The following is a 6,355-nucleotide window of genomic DNA, read 5'->3' on the forward strand; positions in this document are numbered from 1 at the left end:
AACCCAGCCAGGCACAAGCAGGGGCCTGCACCAGAACTGGGGTTACTGAAATCACACCCCCATTGTTATTACTAGATCAAAGTAGGCCTGAGACACAACTGTGCGCTCACAGCTGATACTGCCTCCAACACATGCTGTTCTGAGAAGACCAAAGCTACACACAGAAACAGCATCATGTTACTCAGAGAGAAGGGTGGAGTGGAATATGTTCTGCATCCTCCCTGAAACTGTTCCAGTGCCAAGTACAGGCTAGGTCCACATTTCTTCTCCCCTGCAGCAAGGTCAGCTTAGTGGGTAGGGGAAGGAAGAGACGCTGCACCTAGGGCTTTCCTAGACCTTATAGCAGTGGCAAGGGAGACGAGCTGTTGCTGCCAGAGTCACTAGAAAAACATTTATTTTCACAACACAAATTGAAACACCAAACAAGACAAATAAATACACTGTGGTTAACCAATAAATATGTGAAGGGGAAGGGGAGGCCAGGACATTGCCCAGATTGTCAGCACCTGCCCCACAACCAGAACACACAAGTGGGAGTGGGAACTCTGAGCAGAGAAGATCCTGGTGTATGTGGCACCAGCTCCAGGACTAGGATCTCTAGGAGTCTTGGGGAGGGAAAGAGGAGTCCTCTCCTTCTAGACTGACACAGGAGAGTACCACCATGACTTTTAGCAGAGTACTTCCCCACATCAGCATCCTATTCCTCAGGACACATCCTCCCAGAAATAGTAAGCAATGGCCACCAATCAGAACCTAGCTTGAAAGCAGGGATGCTGCTCCAGGGGCCCAGGTATCACCCTGAGGGGGCTCAGTATCTAGAGGATACCTCGGGTTCTGGTTCTCACATGCACAGGCCCAGAGGATAGGGGCTGCCAGGGCCAGAAGAGGCCTAAGATTCTATGGCTGGTTTGATCTGGGGGCAGGATTTCATGCAACAGGAATCATGAGGTTAAACTCAAGTCTCCACTCCCTGCTTTAAGGACTAAACAGAGGCAACTGGTGCTGCTCCCATCCTTGATGAGCAGCATGTCAGGGGTCCTTGTATCGGTCCTTTAAGCAAAGGGGTAGGGGTTGTCTTCAGCACCAGCCAGTTCCTGGGGAACCACAGAGCTCAACCGGCCATTTCAGAGCATCTCCATTGCTAAGGAGATGGGGACTTCCCTCTACATCACCTGGGGAACCCCTATTCCTCAGGGCCCATCTTGGGGTGGGGGTCATGCCTCAGACAGGGCTGCACAGGTGGCCCTTTGCTTTCTGGTTCCTCGATGCAGTGGCTCAGGTGTGGTGCTGCAGCTGGTCTGACGTGGGGTCCAGCTCTGGCAGGGTCTGGTAGGACAGCACTGGAGGGTGCAGAGGATGGGGCAACATCTGGATTTCAGAAGGAGCTGAGAGAGAGCGACGGGGAGATGTTTAGTGCCAAACTCTTTCCTGTGAAGGGGACCCAAAGAGCCACCCCAGGGAGAGGGGGACCCACTTACAGGGGAAAAAGGCCCTCTCCTGGCTGAACCCAGGGATCCTCTGTTTGGCTCCAGAACACAGCACTAACAGGCAGCAGCAAACCACCTTCCCAAGGAGCCACCGACAGAAACCAAACCCAACTGGAAACTGCCCAGGCAGCTGCAGAGTAAAGCGCCCCGACATGCATGAGTTCATTTCTGTAAAGTAACTCTTGCCCCCACCCCAACCCATGCCAGGGTAGCAGGTCAACGGAGGACCCTGTACCACAAACCCCCAACTCCCCAAGCCCAGGTGGTTTGTCCCACAGGAGGCTCCATTCACCATGATATATGGGTGCTGATCTCAACTCCTTCTTAGTAGCTTCTGGGCTGGCAACAGGTCACTCCCACAGGAAGCGCACATACCAGATGGTCTCATTCTTCAGCTGGGGCCCAAACAGTGGGTTTGCCTGAGCCAAGATGGCTATGAGCCAGCTGCAAAGAACAGACAGGGAGTGACTCTTCCCCCGCAGAGACCAGCAGGAGCTGCCAGGCACTACGGAACACCCCAAAGGGAGGATAGTAAGAGGGCACGTGTGGTTCAACTTCAAGGTGGCAAAGAGAGAAGAAATGTGCTACGCATCTGGGTAAGAAGCGAGAGGAACTGGAAATTACAGGCTTGTAAACTATGGGCACTAGAGCAGCCTAGCTACAGTGTGGTAATATCATAGTGGAGATGCTTCCCACAGCAACAAGAAGGGGTTTTCCCCATCACTGTAAGAACTCCACCTCCCCAGGAAGCAGTAGCTAGGCTGCCAGAAGCATTCTGCCAGCAACCCAGCCATGTCTACTCTGGGGGTTAGGTGGCATAGTTATGGTACTCAAGTGTGAATTTTTCACACCCCTGAGCAACACAGCTACGCCAATCTAAATTTTAAGTGTAGACCAGGCCTTGCTATAGCTGGTATTACTGAGACCCTCTGGGTCAATTCACATGACTGGAATGTAAAAGTCACTAGTTACAACCTCTTATAAAGGATGGAGTGGCTAAAAGAGGGGTGTGGGAGAAATGGCTCTCTACCTTAAAGACACTGTTATTGATAACTCAGAATCACTATGATTCTGTGGATCCATGTGCTAACTTAAAGCCCAGGATGGGGTACTGGTGGTGTCCGTTACAGAACACTGAATCAAACCAGAGAACAGGTTAAGTTACTCCTTAGGCACATGTGTGTAAGGTGTGTGTGTGTGGGGGGGAGGAAACTGTTGTTGTACAGGGGACTTGTATGTGGGCGATCTGGCTCCATGAGCCCTCCAGCATAAGAAAAACCTGGTTTCTAAAACTTACTATTTTCTAACACAAAGATGTATTGCTTCCAACATGAGGTAACTACTGTGAACCTCATTAGGATGGATAACGATTGATTAATATTTGGACTGGAAGTTGGTGGTTGCCTAGGGGACAAGGGATCATGATTTGATTACATTCAGTATAGAAAGAGGACAGTCCAACTGGTAATTTTTAATCTCACACAGCTTCAAAAGAGCTAATTTCCCAAACCTGAAGAAAATTATGAGTGAAGTTGATTGGGAGGAAAATTTTAGACAGAAAAATGTGAATAAAAATTAGGAGTTTATTTATGAAGAGCTTCTTAGATAGCCCAAACCCCCACATTCCATAATCAATGAAGTGGGCAACTAAAAGCGTATCCTGGTTCAGTGGGAATGCGAAGACAAGATATTAGAAATTTATATAAACACACTAGGAGATAGGAGGAAATACAACAATTGATATAAATTAGTTATGAAGTGTAGAAAATGTATAAGGGAAGTTGAAGACTGCAAGAAAAAGTCCATGGCTGGCACGAAGAAGGTACATTAGCAATAAAAGAAATCCTAACAATGGTCCAGGCCCATTACTCGATGAGACAGTAAAAAGGCAGAAGTGTTCACTCAATATTTCTGTTTTCTCTGCCCCACTGACGTTCATTTTAGTAAGTTTTGCAATATCAGGGAAATTCCAGAAGAGCGCTAATGTGCCAAAAGGGCAAGTGGGATTACCTAGGTAATTACAGGCTGGTTATCTTGACATCAATCACAGGCAAGCTAATGGAAAAGCTGATACCACCTCAAATCAATAAAGAATTAAAGGATGGGAATATATATAATTAATGCCAGTCAACATGGTTCTGTGGAAAACAGGTCTTGTCAAACAAACTCAACTTCATTCTTTGATGAGATTACAAGTTTGACTGATAAAGGTAACTGTGTAGTTGCAATATACTTAGATGTCTGTAAGGTGTTTGACTTAGTACCACATGACATTCTGATTAAAAAATTAGTACTATACAGTATCTGTAGAGTACACATTAAATGGATTAAAAACTGACTGACAATTCTGAACAGGCAGTTGTCAATGGGGAATCATCATCAAATGGTGGTGTTCCTAGCGGAGTTCTGAGGATCCAGTTCTAGGCCGGACGCCATTCAATGTTTTTATCAACAGCATGCAAGTAAATATAAAAGCACTGCTGATAAATCTGCAGAAGACACTAAGACTGGCAGAATGGTAAACAATGATAAGGAGAGGACAATCACCTAGAGCAATCCGGATCACTTGATAAACTGGGCCCAAACAACTTGTATGTTAATGCAGCCGAATGCAAGGTCATACCTCTAGGTAAAAGGTGTGCAGGCCATCATGTAGAATAAATATAAAACTAGAGAATTAAAGTGAGCTTAAGTTTGATTAAAGAAATGTGTTGTAAGAAAGGCCCTAACTAGCAAGTAAAAGAAATCAAGCATTATAGGGGCAGAACAAGTAGGGAGGACGTCTGGTTCAAAGAATAACTGATGAGATAAGGGCATGTTTCTAAAAAGAAGCCTCTGGTGATAGGGGTGACAACAGATGATTTTAAATAAGACAAACAACCTGTCTTAAAATGAGCCAACATGGGCCTTTCCAACCCATACCAGTGTTATCTTAAAAGTAAAGACTATGTGAACCCAGGGGCAATGGATAAACTGTTACTTATTTAGAGTGTGCATAGCTGTCTAGCCAAGCAAAGGGATCTTCAGTGGCATGATGCAGTTCTTCTAGGCCATCGCTGAACCTAGTCAGCAGGCATTCATCAACTGTCTGTCATCGTCTGTGTTGCATCGCAGCTGCACAAAGGGCTGTCACAAAGGCCCAGTGATACTGGTTGGCTGCACAGAGACCTTGCCCGGTCTGGAACCTGTTCACCAGGGACCATTGGAGACAGGGCAGTTCAAACGCAGTTAGGCAAATTGTGGGATTGGCAACGAGGGACTGGTTGGGTATTATAACAGATATCCATTCCTCTCGCCAGAGTGTTCCCACCCTAACATCCTGGCATGGCGGATGAGACCATAACAGGCAATGTGACTGCAAACATGCAGCTGGTGGTTTAAAAAGGTCATTGTGCAGTAGCAGGCTTGAGTTGGCATGTACTTTCTCTAGTAACTTGCCAGTGGCAACCTCTCATCTGATATGAGGAAGAGCAATATTGCTCAGAACTGGAAGCCATGGGAGCAGAGTCGGACGCAGGATGCTGGAGATGATATGCATGACAGCACGTAACTACATATCTGCCAGATTTGTGTGCGATGATCGACTCCAAACTGGTGCGCGGTACTCCATCACCAAAAACGAGATGGCAAGAGCTGACATCCCCGAAGTTGGAGCTTGAGCACCCCATGACGAACCTGCCAGTTTGCTAAGAAGATTGTTGTGCGTCTTAACTTTAGCAGTTGTCTTCTTCAGGTGGGCATGGTAACTCAGCGTGTGATCTAAGGTCCCACCTAGATAGAGCAGTTCTGCTTCATTCAGATAAACATTCAGTTCTTGACTAAACTGTTGAGCAGCAAGGAGGGTGGAAAGGCCTGGGGGAGAAAGGTGGTTGCAAATGCTATCTGGATTAAGACTGGAAATAAGGGTGACCTGTCTCCAATTGGTTTTCAGCTGAAGTCAGTGCTTGCCATGATATCACTTGTTTGCCGAAGGCCATAAAAAGTGAATACTTAAAGGATTCATTGCTAATACCTGCCTGACCATGTTGGAGCTGAGCAGTATGGGTCCGAGCATCCTTGGGCTTATCGTGCTTGTAAGTATCTTATATATGTTTTATTACTGTCTCGACATAGTAAACTGCTTATTATTTAGGCATCTTTAGAGCAAGTGTATAAATGCCATTCAGGCTTTGGATTTAATAAAATAATTTCTGGTGAAATAAGTGTCGCGATAATGCCTGAGGTAAATAATAATAATTCCAACACTGCCCTACAGAACGCAGGTCTGTATTTCAGAAAGCAGAGACTCCAATAAATTTAGGGGGTCACAGTGGTCAAGCAACTCGATGTGAACTCCCCTGCCACACTGTGGCCAAAAGGGCTACAGCATTCTGCAGATGTCAGAAGCGGTGACTTTACCTCTGGCAGGCGTTGGCGAAGGCTAGCACTGGAACAGCAGCCAGTTCTAGTGTTCACACTGAAAAAAGGATCTCCAAAAACTGTAGAGGCACAGCTGCCCTTGAAGGGCAGATGTTGCTAGTTCAACCTGTTTAGTTTATCAAAACTAAGCTGGAGAGGAGAGTTGATTACAGTGTGAAAGACACCAGGTACTAACAGGCTCATCTATTAGCGGAGGGAGGGAGGCAGAGCACGTCAGCGGCCGAGCGCTGGGGCCGGGCAGAAAAGGGTTAAGCTTTTAAGGGTGAGGGTGAGTAGCCACTGGACCAGCCTCCCGAGGGACGTGCTGGATTCGCCATCTCCTCAGCCAAGGCTGAAGGCTCGGCCCAGGCGGCCTGGGGGAACGTTGCTGCGTTTCTGCTACAGGGCTGGTCAGTCCCCTGGACACCCCGAGCCAGGCCAGGGGCCGACGCAGCCAGCAGCGCCGAGCG

At 47.2% G+C, this 6,355-nt stretch overlaps 1 long non-coding RNA gene across 1 annotated transcript; it reads right to left on the reverse strand.

Moving 5' to 3' along the window:
• Positions 1 to 377: 377 nt before the first annotated feature.
• On the reverse strand, positions 378 to 1,931 carry LOC142047847 (uncharacterized). Its single transcript, XR_012657114.1, has 2 exons — positions 1,780 to 1,931; positions 378 to 1,385 (listed from the first exon to the last, which is right to left on the reverse strand). It is a non-coding gene; the product is annotated as an uncharacterized LOC142047847 (long non-coding RNA).
• Positions 1,932 to 6,355: the final 4,424 nt, after the last annotated feature.

Source organism: Chelonoidis abingdonii, chromosome 16 (genome assembly GCF_003597395.2).
Source record: "Chelonoidis abingdonii isolate Lonesome George chromosome 16, CheloAbing_2.0, whole genome shotgun sequence".
Taxonomy (NCBI): domain Eukaryota; kingdom Metazoa; phylum Chordata; order Testudines; family Testudinidae; genus Chelonoidis; species Chelonoidis abingdonii.